Source organism: Tachypleus tridentatus, chromosome 9 (genome assembly GCF_004210375.1).
Source record: "Tachypleus tridentatus isolate NWPU-2018 chromosome 9, ASM421037v1, whole genome shotgun sequence".
Taxonomy (NCBI): Eukaryota; Metazoa; Arthropoda; class Merostomata; order Xiphosura; family Limulidae; genus Tachypleus; species Tachypleus tridentatus.
Window position 1 is genome coordinate 65,266,427 of NC_134833.1, and position 17,269 is coordinate 65,283,695.

The 17,269-nt window shown below is 34.7% G+C and overlaps 1 protein-coding gene across 9 annotated transcripts in view; it reads left to right on the plus strand.

Annotated features, from left to right (window-relative positions):
• LOC143225333 (homeodomain-interacting protein kinase 2-like) overlaps nucleotides 1-17,269 on the plus strand; it is a 99,036-nt gene that overhangs the window by 22,073 nt on the left and 59,694 nt on the right. The window contains exon 1 of one of the 9 annotated variants that reach the window (XM_076454547.1): nucleotides 13,873-13,992. The exons of the other annotated variants lie outside the window; for them this stretch is intronic. The gene's annotated coding sequence lies outside the window, so the exon portion shown is untranslated. Of the gene's footprint in view, nucleotides 1-13,872; nucleotides 13,993-17,269 lie in introns of those variants that run through there. 9 annotated transcript variants of the gene reach the window in all.

A 17,269-nucleotide genomic window follows, 5' to 3' on the forward strand; every position in this document is an offset into this window, starting at 1 on the left:
TGTGTGTTACAAGCATCTGTAAAAGTGATTAGTGAATAACTTTTAGTCAAAATCTTGTAGAATTCATTTATGCTTATAGTCTGTATATAGGTATTGGATAAGTTGTGGTTAAAATTAATCTAAGTAGATGATTGTATATTTTACCGAAGTCATTTGATATTCCTTAATTATACTAATTTATAAACCATATCGTATGTGTAATATATTACTTATGTAAGAGAAATTAAATCCACACCACAGTAGTATTTACGTGAAGAAACGTATTTTCTGTAACTTGTTAAAGGTATAGAATATTAAAGCATCGAAAAATGGTGTAGGTCGTATAGAAACTGTGCCAGTATTTGTTACGTGTGTGTGAAATGGGTATTAATGTAGTCTTTTGTGTATTTAACATCATTTGTATATTTCTTGACGTGTGATATGTTAGTAACACAATCCCCAGCGTGCTTTATGCTACGTTATCACGAAACGGGAAAAGACGTCTATTAGTCGTTTTTATGTGAGATTTCGATGACGTATATACATTCTTTGTGTGTTGTGTTTGGAATAAATATCTTACATATGACTGTATTACTTAATACTAACTTCCAATCAGGCTAAGTTACCTGTACTTAGAAATTAAATATACGTGCTCGAATCCTACCCTTTGTTTGTAAGTATATGATCTATGTGTGTAAACGTTAGTTGATATATAGGTTCACACATATGAGTTTATGTATGTATATAATTAAAGTTTTACACTGTTTTTAAGAAGAATGGTTGTAAACACTTCTTTCTCTGTTGAATTTTGCTTGAAGCTTCTTGAAGGTTATCTGCGCTGGTCGTCCCTAGTTTAAAAGACTACAGTAGTGAACCATTGCACTACTCTTTATAGGGATTAACAAAACGCTCTCATGGCCGAAAGGGGGGCCGTTATGTTCGGAGACGGGTTTCAACCGCTCCTCCATAGATTGCGAGCTCTTTCCGCTAGCAACTAATTCTAGGAAAATTGAACTAGTACTAATTTATATGCAAAAACGGCTCGTTTGGGCTGAGAAAACACTTTACATAGAAGAGCGACCCAAACGAGCCGTTTTTGCATATAAATTTCTCAACAAGTGGGTTTCTCGTCATCACTGAACTAGTACTAGTCTATATAGATAGTAGGTGTCTTTCTCTCTGTAGTTTCATTCTGAAATGTTTTGTATGTTTTCGTGCTACTTCTCAGTGTTATAAAAATAATAATAAATGAAGTGTTTAATAAAACTGGTTTTCTCTTGTATATGTAAAAACAACTTTGTAAGTTAACTTTTGATTCACGTTTATTTTTAAAGTTACAATAGAAAAAAATATTTTTGATTTTTGCTACATGTTTTACCTCCGTATTCTCCTGATAATTAATTTGTATGAACTTGTCTTTAAGACTATTTTTAATAAGCTGTTAAAATCCATGCAATTAATCTGTATTAAAGGTATATCAGATTTTACTAAAACGTTTTACTTCACAACTCACTATGTGAAAGATGAACGGTATTTTTTTCACGAGATAACTGTTTGCAGCTGTCAAAGGAGTATCTCTGACTGCACATTTTTTAAATTTACTTTTTGTGTATGTTATTCTGTATTATATAACCTATCGTATTACCTAATAGCTAATTAACCTTTATTGAAATAGAAACAAGTCTAACCCTTAAAGCATTTGCTTTATATTTATAGTTTTCCGGTACAATGATGAGTGAACCTAACTTTTCCGATAATTGCACGATACAGGCAGGCAATTCACAATACGTCACCTCGCTTTCATATTGTGTTCTTCTTAGTTAGCTGCTTCTGGACATCTGACTAATACCAAAAAGCAAGTCAGTCTCACGAGTAAATATTTAATTTTGCTTCTAAAACATGCGTAGATTCTGTGAAAGTGGCTGATAACTTTCGGAACGTGTTTCTAATTCCCATCCTTACGTTTGTTTAAAGAGGTAATCATTTAATAATTGAGCTTATATGTAGTTTTCAAACAGCTATTACCTAATTAAAATGTTTATTTCTGTACAAGGTGTACCAGAACTCTGGACCTACAGGGAAACTTATTATATTCTTAAAGTTTAACAAACGCATTTCTAATGTCAGCCACCCCCACAGAGGTACAGCGGTATATTTGCGGCCTTACAACGATATAATCCGAGTTTCGATGGGCAGAGAAGAGATAGCCCATTGTGTAGCTTTCTGCTTAACTTCAAAACAAGTCAAATACCGTGTCAGTTGTACATATTCCTGGAAAGAAAACACCTTGGTGGTACAGTATACCAAGAGTTGATATGTGTATGTCTATTAATGGAACGCTGTTTAAATAATAAGTAAAGAAATAATACGTTGTGTATTTTCTCCCTATGGCTCCAGATTTGTTGGACGCCATATACAACGTTTCATCTCGAACGTATCTCGCTGTTAGTCTAAACGCAGTACGAAATTATCGCACACAAACAGCACTTTCAAAATTGTTTGTATGTTTCATCTTGTCATGTTTTTGTTAGACACGCACATGGAATAATCGAACTTGATTCTGTTATGGTTGATTACATGTTTTTGGAATACAGATATATATATAAACTTAATATAAAAATCATAATACATAGTTAAAATCGAATGTCACGTTTGTTTTCTTTCATGAAATATCTAAACGTATAACAGGTGAGTCACATTTTACTTTAACACTATCTCTACTGCCTGACGAAAGACGTATGCTCGAAAAATCGCAGAAAATATACTTTATTATAGCGTATCTAACACAGTTCATTAGAGATGCACAACAATGTCTATTACCACGCAACAGTTTTGAAGGGACGCATAACTGTATATTTCTACGCGACAGTTCACTAAGCATACACAAAAAATGTCTATTTTTACACAACAATTCACTCGGACGCACAACAATGTCTATTTCTACGCAACACTTCACTCGGCACACACAACAACGTCTGTTTCCACTCAACACTTCACTCGACACGCACAACAACGTCTGTTTCCACTCAACTCTTCACTAGCACGCACAACAACGTCTGTTTCCACTCAACTCTTCACTGGTACGCACAACAACGTCTGTTTCCACTCAACACTTCACTAGGCACGCACAACAACGTCTGTTTCCACTCAACACTTCACTAGGCACGCACAACAACGTCTGTTTCCACTCAACACTTCACTAGGCACGCACAACAACGTCTGTTTCCACTCAACACTTCACTAGGCACGCACAACAACGTCTGTTTCCACTCAACACTTCACTAGGCACGCACAACAACGTCTGTTTCCACTCAACACTTCACTAGGCACGCACAACAACGTCTGTTTCCACTCAACACTTCACTAGGCACGCACAACAACGTCTGTTTCCACTCAACACCTCACTAGGCACGCACAACAACGTCTGTTTCCACTCAACACCTCACTAGCACGCACAACAACGTCTGTTTCCACTCAACACTTCACTAGGCACGCACAACAACTTCTGTCTCTACGCAACACTCCACTAGACACGCACAACAACGTCTGTCTCTACGCAACACTCCACTAGGCACGCACAACAACGTCTGTCTCTACGCAGCAATTCACTTGGCATGCACGGTTCAGTCAACTACGTTTACACAACAGTGTATTTTTACGCAACAGTTTACTAGGTACTCGAAACGTTGCTTATTTCTTTGCAACAGTTTATTAGCCACGTAAAGCATCTTTCTACGGAACTGGTATTTAATATATAAACTAAAGGCGTTCTTGAGTAGGAACCTCGTTAAACTTTTGGTGCCAGCATTGTCAAAGAACCAATTAAAAATCCAGGGGTACACTCCTTCCGCGTGCGTGCTGGATTAGTGAATAATACGTTACTATCGAGACAGCACTCGTGAAGTTTGTTTTGGTGATACTGTATTCTAGTCGGCATTACGAGCCCTGATATTGAACGAAAGGCCTCTTCGACACTGGGTATGACAGTGTACCGTGGTTGGCGTATTATTACGTACGCTGTTTCAGCTTTACATTCACAGAAGTTGTCACTTAGAAGATGCAAAATGCATAAAACTGTTTGGCATGTTTTTCGTTTCGTACGTGTGTCCGCTAATAACTGGCGAACCTTTGATCCGATTGATTCATATTCGGTGTTACTTATTAGCCCCTTCTCGCCCACTGGGGTGACTATTTTAAAGCGTATTTTCCACTTGTATTACTTTGTAGCTGTGACTTTAGTTCGCTCATCATTGTACCGCCATTTTCACTCATTGATAGACACGCAATTAAAGTGCATCATATATCAAGTTTTGTTTTTAAACCTTCGATTGACTGATTGTTGATAACATTTGGCTACGGTTAGGGCTAGACTATTACATTGTAGTAAATATTACTGACAGGTGCTGTTGGTTTTCTGATTGGAATACCGCTAAGGACATACTGCATTAAAACCCGGGGTTTGATTTCCCACGGCGAATACAGCAGATAGTCGCCCAGTATGGCTTTGCTCTTGAAAAGAACATGTGCTGTTAGATACGCATGCGCTTGAAACGAGAACATCTTTCTATGTATTTGTTGCTTTTAAATTAATTTGGTTTTTATTTATTTTTTAAAATCCTACGCTTTTGAAAGAAATGTTATATCCTGCTACAGTTTGTGAATGTTGAATTTAACATATGTAGTCTGTTGTAGTACAGTAAAAAAAGTAAACACTTTCAGTAACATCTAAACAAAAATAAATTTAACCACAGAAGAGCTGACGTCATGAAACCGGGCGTGGCCTTATGCTTAGCTTTGCAGGCTGTGATTCTGAGGTTCAAATGCATTTGAATAGAATAGCCCAGGAGTTGGCGATGGGTGCTGTTCAGAGTTACATATCTCTGTTGTGTATACCTCATTATGTAGTTTTTCGCTAATATCAGAAAAAAAATTGTTGATTTACCTTCCTGATTTGAGACCATGCACAAATATTATACAAGTGGCGATTATGATAGAGATAGCTTTGAGTAGTAACAACTGTATTGAAGCAGTAGCAGTTATTTTATGTTCAGTTAGTATTAGAACGTTTTTGGTTTTTCGCTATTAATTAAAGGTTATTGTCAGTAATACATCTCAAGACTCAAACCAGAATGATTGTGAATAAACGAACTAAAGAACTAACTTTGCAGTGATAGATTAGTAAAGACATTCATACTGTTATCTGGTTCCTTGCGCAATTTGTATCTGAACTTGTGCTTGTGTAGTAGATAATGTTGAATTTAACATGTTAAGTTTCAGCCCAAGGACCGTTTCAGCAACGAGTGATGATGATATATATATTTTAACAGAACGTTATCATCACCAAGGTGGTGCGGATGGTTAACGTGTATTCTACCAGTGCAAGGTTCACCTTATTTATTGTTAGAATGCATGTTGTTGTTTTTTCTGTTCAAATTACTATTTCACGAATAACATTGACATTGTGTACACGTAGTGTAATTTAAAGAGGTTCCACTCGAAGATGAATGGATAGGAAAGAAACTCGAACCTTCTGTTTTTACCAAACTATTTGGCTGGTTTTATAACATCACGGGCTACCCTTCAGTTTAAAAATTACAACAATTACAATTAAAATTCATATGAAAGTATTTTTATTGCAACTCTTTTTACTTTTATATTTACGTTTTTCATGTTAAATAAAAAACACGTGGGTCATAAATAAATTAACAAGGTTTAACATCAATTAGGTCTGTAACATCAGTTATGAAAATAATTTTAACATTAACAATAAAATTGCTATCTTACCCAAATTTCACAGACTACAGATATTATTTCTAAAAAATGTTTTACTAACTTTGACTCTGAATAACCCTAAAATTTCTTTAGAAGTTATTTGTAATGCAATACTTGGTAAAAAAGATAATAGTAAGATATGGTAAGAAAGAAATAATGTAACTTTTCTTATAAAAGTGTTTAAAAATTATAATAACGAACACCTCTCGTAGTTTCATCTGTTTTAAACAGTGTTCATGGTTCAATCTTTATAGGTTTAGATTGGTTACTTAACAAACTGGAAGCAGCCGTTGAACTCAGCTGTCCTTTAATTGAGCTACTACTTGAAAGTTTTTACACTGGGTTAACTAAATACTCTGCTGAGGCCTTTGGGTCACATACTGCACTCGTATACTATGTGTAACATAACCAATTTTTAGAAAAATGTGCAATACATATATGATGAGACTTGACTTTTCCAAGGTGACCATAAGTGCTTAATCACACATCTTTCAATTTTGTTATAATGGATTCGTGGAAACTTAAAGCATAAAAAAAGCGTTCGCTAATCACACTGAATTGATTAAGTACATTTCGTGTGACCTGTTTTATACTTGAAAGCTAATTTGAAGGGAGGAGGAATTAGCTTTACCTTTCACAGTCTACCCCAAATGCTTAGGCTGACGAATTCCTTGATATCTAACTCGTCAGGAAAAGTTCAATTGTCTTTCTATTTTTGGTAGATCAGAAGTTATAGTGACTTGTTGTGTACCAGTAGGTGCAATTTGTATAGTGACTTGTTGTGTACCAGTAGGTGCAGTTTGAAAAGTGACCTGTTGTGTACCATATTCTACCCAAAACTGCCGTGACAGTTTGTGATTTAAAAAAAATGGAATGAAACTGCATACCCTGTGTGGAAGAATTATATGGTGACGAGACTACATTCCTGTGCGGAAGAATTCCATGGTTACGAGACTATATTCCATGGTTAAGAGACTACATTCCCTGTGTGGAAAATTACATAGTGATGAGACTACATATCGTATGTTGGAAAATTATATTGTGACGATAATGAGCAGGATAAGGATACCAAAATTTGAATTATCTTGTATCTTTTGCGCATGCATATAGTCAGTACCAATTTCGAAGATATTTTCGCAATAAGCTATGATCATATTTTTCAGATAACCAATAACATATCAAAAATTAAAACGTCTGAATTTAATTAATTTTGTGAAGTACGCTCAGATAATTTAATGACATGATCTTACCTAAATAGTGGTATGACTCAACAAATGTTCTTATTGCTTATTGGTTGAACTGTACGGTGTGTGTGTGTGTGTGTGTGGTGATGGATTTTTCGTGTTGTTGTTTAGTGCATGTGCATGATAGCAAGTTGAACAGTGACGTGGTGTTTGTGTAGCTAGTGGTTACATGCGGTAATTATGATACACTTATACAATGCACTAAATTGATTCACGTCCGACTGTTCAATTTCCACAGTAGTTATTCCTACCATATAAAACACGTGTGTGTGTGGGGGGGAGTACTTCTCTTTCGTCAAAACGAAAGACTGATCGCAAACGACGAGTGTTTAATCTGAACCGCGAGTTTGAGAGGGCTGTAGTAAAGAAACCCTCTTAACGAATGAAGTGAAGGGCTAATTCTTTAGTTAGTGATAGTGGAAGGAATTTTTTTTTAAGTAATCGAATAATTATCAAGCCATAATGTATATTACAGAGAAGTACCCATACAAGTCGGGTGCACGGGAAGTAGTTAATAGTTTAGTAGTGAAGAGGGCGAGTGAGTTTTTTTTTTTTTTCTTGTAGCAAAACAACGTCGAGTTATCTGCTGAGCCCATCGAGGGGAATCGAATCCCTGATTTTAGCGTTTTAAATCCGAAGACTTACCGCCACACGAGCGGGGGGCGTAATGTTTTGTACAAAATTCGTTCTGCTATACTACAAGTATGAATTGAACCAGTTTTTATTGACTGTGTTCTACTACCTTTGTTACTTTATTGTTAATTTAGAAAGACTTGATTTCGTTCGTCTTGGAACTTTCAATCTACACATGTAAACGAATAAATAATTTCCGGTCAGAGCACGCCAAGTACTGAGAGTAAAATGAGATATCAACCTCATATTTAGTACAGTTAAATAAATATAGGTTTATATTTACAGCGATTAGAATGCACTGTCTCTTCAGTGGGGTACTGTCACTGTCAACGATATTGTCGGCCATAATCCTAATAATATCACAAAAGATCAGGCCATCTTAAGAGAGTTAGGTTAATTCTAAACACATATATTGAGTTGATAGTATAAGATAATATTTATAATAATAATAAAGTGAAATAAGAAGTAATGACATTTGATAAACTAACTAAATGAAAGTTACAAATAGATCTCTTACATAAGGAACACAAAAACAATAGCTATTTGTTTAAACCATTATCTGAGAAGAAAACTCTTTTGAAAACTTAAATATAGTATAACAAGCTTGTTTTCTTTATTATTCCTGATTGATTTTCAACAACTTCCTGGGCATGACATAACCTGGTGGTTAGGGCATTTGACTCACAATCTGTGAATTGTGGGTTTGAATCTAGTCACTGAACATGCTCATTCTTTCAGCAATGAGGACGTTATGATGTAACGGTAGATCTAACAATTCATTGGTAAAGAATTTGCAGTGGATGGTGTTGACTATTTCCCATTTGCCTTCCCTCTAATGCAGGGGTGGGCAACATTTTTTTCATAGTGGCTACATCTGTGGCTAATGAAAACAATGTTGGCCACACTATTAAAAAAAAATTGAAAGATGTTAGTTTAATCAAAGTAATTGCATTTCAACTAACTTTCACTGTGAAAATTGATGGAGTTTTTCATCAGTAAGTTTTGCAAAATTTGGCTTCATATCTGTGCTCAATGAGCATCTTAGCTCTGCCTCTAAATTTATGTTGCTAAGCTAAGGTCTCTATCTAGACTTGAGAAAATCTAGCATAAAAAATGTTGACTCACACACCCATGTGGATTGAAACATGGAAAATAATTTTGAAATTGCTAGCTTTAAATTTGGAAGACTCATTTATCAGAATAGTGAGCCACATCTCTCTGATAGAGATTTTTGTTTACATTTTGTGTGTAGACACTTTGCAGGGTAAGCATCTCATCTTCAAATCAATACTTATCCAAAGGTGAAAAAAGATGTAATTTCCTTACTGAAATTTTCTAAGTCAAATTGAAATGGATTATGCAAAAATTCAAATATCAATTTCAAATTTTTTAAATTTGGAAAAACGTGATTTAAGTTTTTGAGATAGATTTTTGATCCAGTTTACATAAAGATCATCTTTAGCATAGAGAAATCATTGTCCTTATTATTTTCTAGAAAACTATTCAAGTTTGCAAAATGTGTCAACTCATTCTTTTGTAATTGTTCTGCAAGGAGGTTTAGCTTTAATTGAAATTCATGAAATAGACTGTGATTGTTCACTTATTATTTTACCTCTTCCTTGAAGCTTCATATTCAAATTATATTCAAGTGAGCCATCATGTTGCATAGAAAGTGCAAATCACACAGTCATGACAAAGTTTCAATTTCAGGGAAATTTTCAGTCTTACATTTTTCAACAAGATACTCTTTTATTTGAGGAAATAAGGAAGTAAATCATTCCAAGATTTTTCCTCTACTTAACCATTTTAAATTTGCAAAATCAGTAAGATCATCTAAAGTAACCATTGCTTTTCTTCAAAGAAACGTAAAGTTGATGATAGATGAGAGAGCTTCTACTTCTAATATAATTCACAATTTTTACAACAATTCCCATCATATTTTTCAGTTCATCACCTTTAGACATCTGAGCACATAAATTTTCCTGATGCAAAATGCAATGGAAGGATGGCAGTGGGGACTTCACATTATTTTCAATAAAATGCTGTTTCAAAAGAGAAACAAATCTTAATTTCACCCCAGTCATGGTGGGAGCACTGTCTGTTGTGACAGAAACCAGTTGTTTTTAAAATCCAGATTGAATTTGTTGACATTTCAAGAAATTTTCAAAGATATTTTTTCCACATGTTTGATCTCATAATCTACAAAGGTCAAGCATTTCTTCTTTCACTTGAAGATCTGAAGTTGCATATTGAACCCAAAATATAAACTGTGCAGTGTCACTAGCATCTGTTGATTCATCTAGTGTTAAAGAAAAATGCAGTCTTTTAGTTGTTCAAGCAACTGATTTTCTACGTGTTTTGCTAACTCTAGCATTCTGCAGACAATTGTTCTTTGACTTAATTGCAAATTATTAACCTTATGAAGAACATCATCTTTTATTTTTGAATCGTAATTCTCCAACAGAGTTTCAATGACCACAATCAATATTTCTTTTACTAGTTCAGCATCAGAAAATTATTTCTTTTTTTGAGTTAGAACCCAAGCTACTTTATAGGTAGCTAATACAATTAGCTCTATTGATGAGAAAAATCTTTTTAGGCTTCCCTTTTGTTCATGAAGTTGTGCTTTCAAATGGCTAATTTCATTCATATGATTTTTGCTATCAATTGGAAATTGTGTGTCAAATTCATTATGAAAACTGTTAGTGTTGCTTAAGGTTGTATACCTTATTATTTCTAAAAACTTTGTTACACAAAAGACACACTGGCTTATTATTTGCTTCAATCACTGCAAATATCAACTCCTAACTTTCATTAAATTTCTTGTTTCACTTTTTTCCAGTTACGTGCCATTCTCTTTTCAGTAGTAATGTCAGAATCAAATTGTCTTTATTTTCTGAGTATTCACCATTATCTGGATTCTTTCATTTGCAAATTACACTATGTAACAAAATTTTTACGTTTTTTTATTCCTGGGCAGAAAATGTTATTTCCCAATTTCTTATGCCTAAAATAAATGGAAAAAGACCTATTTTTCTCTTCAAACTTTGCTTTTGTAACTTGGGCAATGACATTTTCAAATTTACCCATTTTCCAGAACATTTGAGGTATTCAATGCAGAGTAGCTGATAGGGAATTTTCAAGAACTTTCTAGAATGTTGTAGAACTTACAAGAATTTTCTAGAACGTTCCATAGTAATATATATATATATATATATATATATATATATATAGGGGCTCACCACTTCAGTTTAGTTCTAGCTGCCTAAGTGAACACACAGACCTATCCAAAGAGGCTTTACCAAGTTTCCCTTTTATCCTTGCCTTTGTGACAGCAAGGACACTACAGTGCACTACAACAGGAAGCACTGGCCACAACAGACCAAGTTCTCTGTGGGGAGGCACAATATCAAGTGTGAGCCACTAGTTATCTCCAGAAGGTGTTGTTTCCACCATTGCACATTGGGTCTTATGAAACAATTTGTCACAGTTCTTGATAAGGAATCTGCAGCCTTAAAGTATCTTTGAGACTTCTACCCTAAGCTGTCTGAGGCAAAGGTCAAAGCTGGTGTCTTCGTTGGACCACAAATAAAGATGATCCTGAAGTGCACAGAATTCCTCAAGAAGCTCAGTAGGAATGAAAAAATAGCTTGGGGCAGCTTTGTCGCAGTGGTTCGTGGCTTCTTGGGCAATCACAAGGCCAAAAATGTTGTGGAACTGGTTGAGGCTCTGGTGAAGAACTATGGCAAAATGGGATGCAGAATGTCCCTGAAAGTCCATATCCTTGATGCTCATCTTGATAAATTGAAGAAGAACATGGGAGCATACTCAGATGAGCAAGGCGAGCGCTTCCACCAAGATATACTGGACTTTGAACGCCGCTACCAAGGAGCGTATAACGAAAACGTGATGGAAGACTGTGTGGGGGCTGATATTTGAAAGTAATTTATATTACAGTCGCAAATCTCAAAACACTACTCACTTCTAAACATTTTTGTTCGTTTTTGTATAGCTTTAGTACAAATACATGTAAATCTTGATTCATATGTTGTTTTATTCATACCTTATGTAAATGAAGATATGCAAATTTGCCCGTTTTTACATAGAAAATAAGTTAATTTCTAAATTTCCAGGTCACAAAAGCAAAGTTTAAAAGGAATAATGGCCATTTTCTGTACTTATACAACATAAGCGATTAAGAAATAACACATACTATTCAGGAGCAAAATTTGTGTTACATAGTGTTATCCATTTATCCATATTATGGGATTGAAAACAAAATATATTTAAACACTTGAAAGTTGCACAATAAAAATATGTATGCAAGCGCATGCAAAACAACGCGCACTCTATAACAAACAACTAAACCAGACTGACGTTACAAAATGGACAAAATCTGTGCCAGTGATGAAGCGCGCGACATTAGCGATGATGTGAAGCAGTGCAGTTGCTGATTACCAAATTTGCAAAATAAATAAATAAACGATGGAAAAAGTTGATTATTAACTCAAGGTGGCCACAATTGTGGCCAGTGGTCATGGAGTTGCACACCTCTGCTCTAACGTGTCACTTCAAAATTAGAGACGGTTATCGCTGATAGCTCTAAGTAGCTAAGAAATTCAAGAAACAGACAAACAGTTTGCACGTGACGAATGAGTAGCACTTTGTTTCAGATTATTCTGATGTGATTTAATGGACGTGAACATTTCCCTCCGACAGTTTGTTTCTCCTTGACTTAGATTAATTCATCAGTTAAATAGAGGCGTTATATGTGCGGCCCTTTTGTGGAGTTCCACTCAGCAGTAATATGTCTAGTAAGCTGAAACGAACCACATTAAATTTCTACAGCGCATGCTCATTAGTCTCGTGAGATTAAAATTATTTATTCCGGTAAAACTCCAAAGTTATTCTACAACTTCCGTATGAGTAATTATTTAAAAAGGAAACAAAAAGAGTTAAACCTAAATGGTTCTTCGTTCTTGCCAAAAGTATAACCTGTCATAATTTTAAGTAAATATTACGTAATTATCTATGTCTAAACTGTATTTTCAGATACTCGTATATTAAGTTATTGAAACAAAGCTTAGATTAAAATTTATCTAGTGAATTGACGGCGCATTTCAGCCCTACAGCACAAGTTCATGATTCCAACCATTTGTGCCCGTTTGGGCTCTTTTTTGTGTTGCAGTTCGTTGCTGAGTTCACCTGGTGAAACGTTGTTTTATACAATCACCAGGTACTTACGTACACCACTATAAACCTTCCTGTGGTCACGTTGGTCATTTTCCAACCAGATCTAGTTCTTAAAAAAAAAATTATAGTTGAAGGCTATTTTCATTTAGTTGTTGGATGGAAATTTGGTTGTATAACTTCATCCTTAATAGCTTACTTCGACACTTAATAGTTTATTTAAACAGCAAATTCAGATACTTTGGTTATTCGTTTACATTAATTACACAAGCTAAAATGGCTGTGAAACCTTTACTTAATTTCTACTATGATTCTATACATTTCATCTTCGTCCTCACGGTCTACCCTGAAAATGGTCCGGCATGGCCAGGTGGTTAAGGCATTCGACTCGTAATTTGAGGGTCCCGGTGAAAGGTGAAAGGGCAAACATGTGTGGTGCGACGGGTCAATCCCACTATTCGTTGGTAAAAGAGAAGCTCAATAGTTGGCGATGGGCGGTGATGACTAGCTGCCTTCCCTCTAGTCTTACGCTGCTAAATTAGCGACGGCTAGCGCAGATAGCTCTCGTGTAGCTTTGGGCGAAAATCAAGACGAACCAAACCAAATAAACCTTGTTTATTTTGCCAAAAGATAGTCAAAGGCCGCCTGGAAGATTTCACTTGTTCTAACCACTCGTACAAAGTAGTGTGTTTTCTGTCGGCCAGTCAGTGTACACAAAAATAATGTTGCAATGTGTACTACCGTGATATCACTAAAACGTATACATTCCGGAAATCATAAGAAAAAGAATGTGGTCTACTACATGACTACGAACTTCAAAAGTAAGAAATACAAGCATTTGCTGCTCTTAATTTTAGTTTGTTACTTTTAAAACGGAACACTTTCGTGAGCCCAGCGGAAGTACATATATATAAAATTCACTTCACAGATAATAGCTTATGGAGATAGAAGTGACGTATAATAGGAGAATGTCGAAATACTGTAGTTGAAACATACCTTCTAGTTATGCGTGCTGAACGTGACTTGGACTACATAACACCGACGAACTGAGCTAGCTTTGTATCACATGGCAACTAGAACTTCTCTGTTCACTTTGAATATTCTCAGTTTAAACCATTTTTGAACGCGTTAGAGAATAACTTTTAAAAAATATGAAATGTGATGTACAATCCTGGTAAGTTGAGTTTTATAACATTGTTAAAAGTTCTGTTCATCGTTATGTAAGTAATCATTCACGCTATTATGTACAATCCTGGTAAGGTGAGTTTTATAACATTGTTAAAACTTCTGTTCATCGTTATGTAAGTAATCATTCACGCTATTATGTACAATCCTGGTAAGGTGAGTTTTATAACATTGTTAAAACTTCTGTTCATCGTTATGTAAGTAATCATTCACGCTATTATGTACAATCCTGGTAAGGTGAGTTTTATAACATTGTTAAAACTTCTGTTTATTGTTGTGTAAAGTAATCATTCACACTGTGATGTACAATCCTGGTAAGGTGAGTTTTATAACGTTAAAACTTCTGTTTATTGTTGTGTAAGTAATCATTCACACTGTGATGTACAATCCTGGTAAGGTGAGTTTTATAACACTTAAAACTTTTGTCTATTCTTTATATTGTTGTATAAGTAATCATTCATACTGTGATGTATGTTCCTGGTAACGCGAGTTTTATAATATTGTTAAAACTTCTCTTTATTGTTGTGTAATCACCCACATTGTTATGTGCGTTTCTTTGATTAGAATTTGAGGTCCTTTTGAGTTCATATTGAAAGTCATTCACGCGTGGCTGATGTATAATCTATCTGATACAAGCAGCCCGTCCAAGATATTATTCACATGTGTACATGAAGTTTATGGGGTGTTCTTTTGATTTGAAACTGTAAAGTTTACGGAAGTGTATGAAATGAGACCCTCATTTTAACATGTATTTACGCTTATTAAAATTGAACAGGAAACGTGTTCTTCACATGTAGGTGTTGTATAACTTATTTTCCAGTGTTAGCAGATAGAGCTTAAAACCAAATTCTACATACTGAGTTCTTATTTTTGAGTTTGCAGTGTGTAGGTTAAAAAAACAACAACCAAAAACAATGACTGTTTTTTTATTTAGTTGTTTCGATTTTACAGTAAAATAATATTAACGTTTTTACCACTTCCAAAACGAAGTATTTTGAAAACAATGTTCCTGTAATTTTGATATTTATTATTATTTAGGCAAAACTGATATACAATAGGTAAAAAGTAACGAATATAGCAGGCTCAGCGATGATAAAATTATTATTTTTGTTAAGTTTTAGGTTCGCTTCCTCTATACTGTTGCATGATCGAAGTATATTAACAAAAATTATGCCCTATTCTGTAGAAACACATCACCCACGGAAAATTCTTTTAAAAGGAGGTGTTACTTGAATTTTGAAATTAATGTTTGATAAATGTCTTTCATTTAGTCAAATATCACTTCCTAATAAGTGATCCTAATGGTAGCGTGCAGACTTACAACGCTAGAAACCGGGTTTCGATACCCGTGGTTGAGCTTTGTGCTTATTAAAAAAACAAATCACTCTCTGGTAGTTCAAACGGTAAATGTCCCCTGGTGGGACAGTGGTAAGTCTTCGAATTTACAACGTTAAAATTAGGGGCTTGATTGCCCTCGGTGGCTTTGTTATAAGAAAAACAAATACACAAGCGGTGAACACTTCCCCTATTCCCAACACAATAACAAAGTTCTTATGTTAAGCTGTAGAACATTTTCGATTGTTCTAGAATTATTAGTTTATAGCTACCCTATTTAACAGATTAGTTTGTAATAAGCTTAATTTCTTACAGTTCTAAGAACATATGAGTGTAAGTGAAATGTAGAACGCGATATGTCAGAGACACTGTTTTGAATCTTTGTTGCTGGCCCTTAAAAGTCTCGCCACCTGGGGTTGTCACAAACTATATTGTCGTATATCAGCTTTCTACCTTTAATATAGCAGCAGTAATACCTTGAATTAATCAGTCTTTGTCTGAAAACTAAGACGGATTTAGTATTGTAAACGCCGGCACTAGTGATAGGCTTAGGAAGTTCACTTGGTGGAAATGACATAGGTAGGTGTCACTAACGTTACAAGTGTGTGCCAAGTGTACACTTATGGAATAAACAGTTCCATACTCTAACGGAACATGATCATGTTAAGGTAATGTTGTAATTTATAGTTTTATTAATATAATGAAGACAATCTAAATTTGATTTGAAAACTGTTAAAGTAACTTGAGGAAGAGAGTGTGGGACAAAATAATACAGAAAAATTAATGTGATGCAACGTTGTGTATTTTACACTTGTAACCTCGTTCTTTTAGCCATATTTAATGAAAACCGCTTTAATTGCTTTGATTTACAGTAAGTGTAAGGTAATTTACTGGTTTATAATTTGGGTCGCATATTGAATATGGATGGGAAACCGACTCAGTAAATTGTAACTGTAAATAGGGCCGTGTTTTAGTTGATGAACCATCAAGCTAACGAAACAGTTTTAGTAGTTGATAGTGAAACCAGTTGAATTTTAGGGTTTTTTGTTGTTTTTTCTAGACATGTTGATTACAAATAAAAGAAGGCAATTATCCCTATGCAAGTCAGTAGTAAGGCCTACCTTGAATTTTACGGTGCATAGTTTTGATAATTCCAGAAATAAAAAAAATGTCTTACAGGTAGAAGATATGTTATGCGTTTGTATGGATAATTCTCAAGATAACATAATCAAAATCCACAAGCTTAAAATCTGGAAGAGACAAAATTAGGTTTAATAAGAGAAAGATTTATTTTAATTCAGGGTGGTTGAATTATGGATTGAGTTGCCACTGTCCGTAGTCCAGAATCGTATATGTATAGTATCGATGTAGTTATTTTTTTAACTTTTACCTAGGGTAGAAGTGTACAAACGACTTTGAAGGAGTAATTAGCTATTTCTTGTCTCTAAGTTACGTTAATTAAGTTATAAATATGAAATTGTTGTGCATGGAAGTTTTTTTTTTAATTGTCAGTGCGAGCATTTTAACTCCAAAGTTAAGTGAGAATTTTAAGATGTTACATGATATTAATATGTTAGGCATTTAACAAAACTTATTCTACGAAAATTTTGTTATAATTAACTTTAATTTACTGTTACGTTTAGTGAATTTGTTTATCGATACGAAATGTGTGATTTCAATACTATTTTTCTTTCCTTTCTTCTCACCTCGAGGAAATGACCATCTCTGTAGCGTTACTACGCTCTGGTTTAGAAAATAAAAAATAAAAAAAATTAAACCGTGTCTCAGTATCTGATAGTTGAAAAATTAAAACTTTGATTTTGCCCTAGAGAACTATATAGGTTGTCCCTCCATCTGTCATTTCCGGTTATCTTGGGCGACTGGGTTTCTGTAATGATTAGACAGCAGGGTACTACATTTCAGTTAGCTTT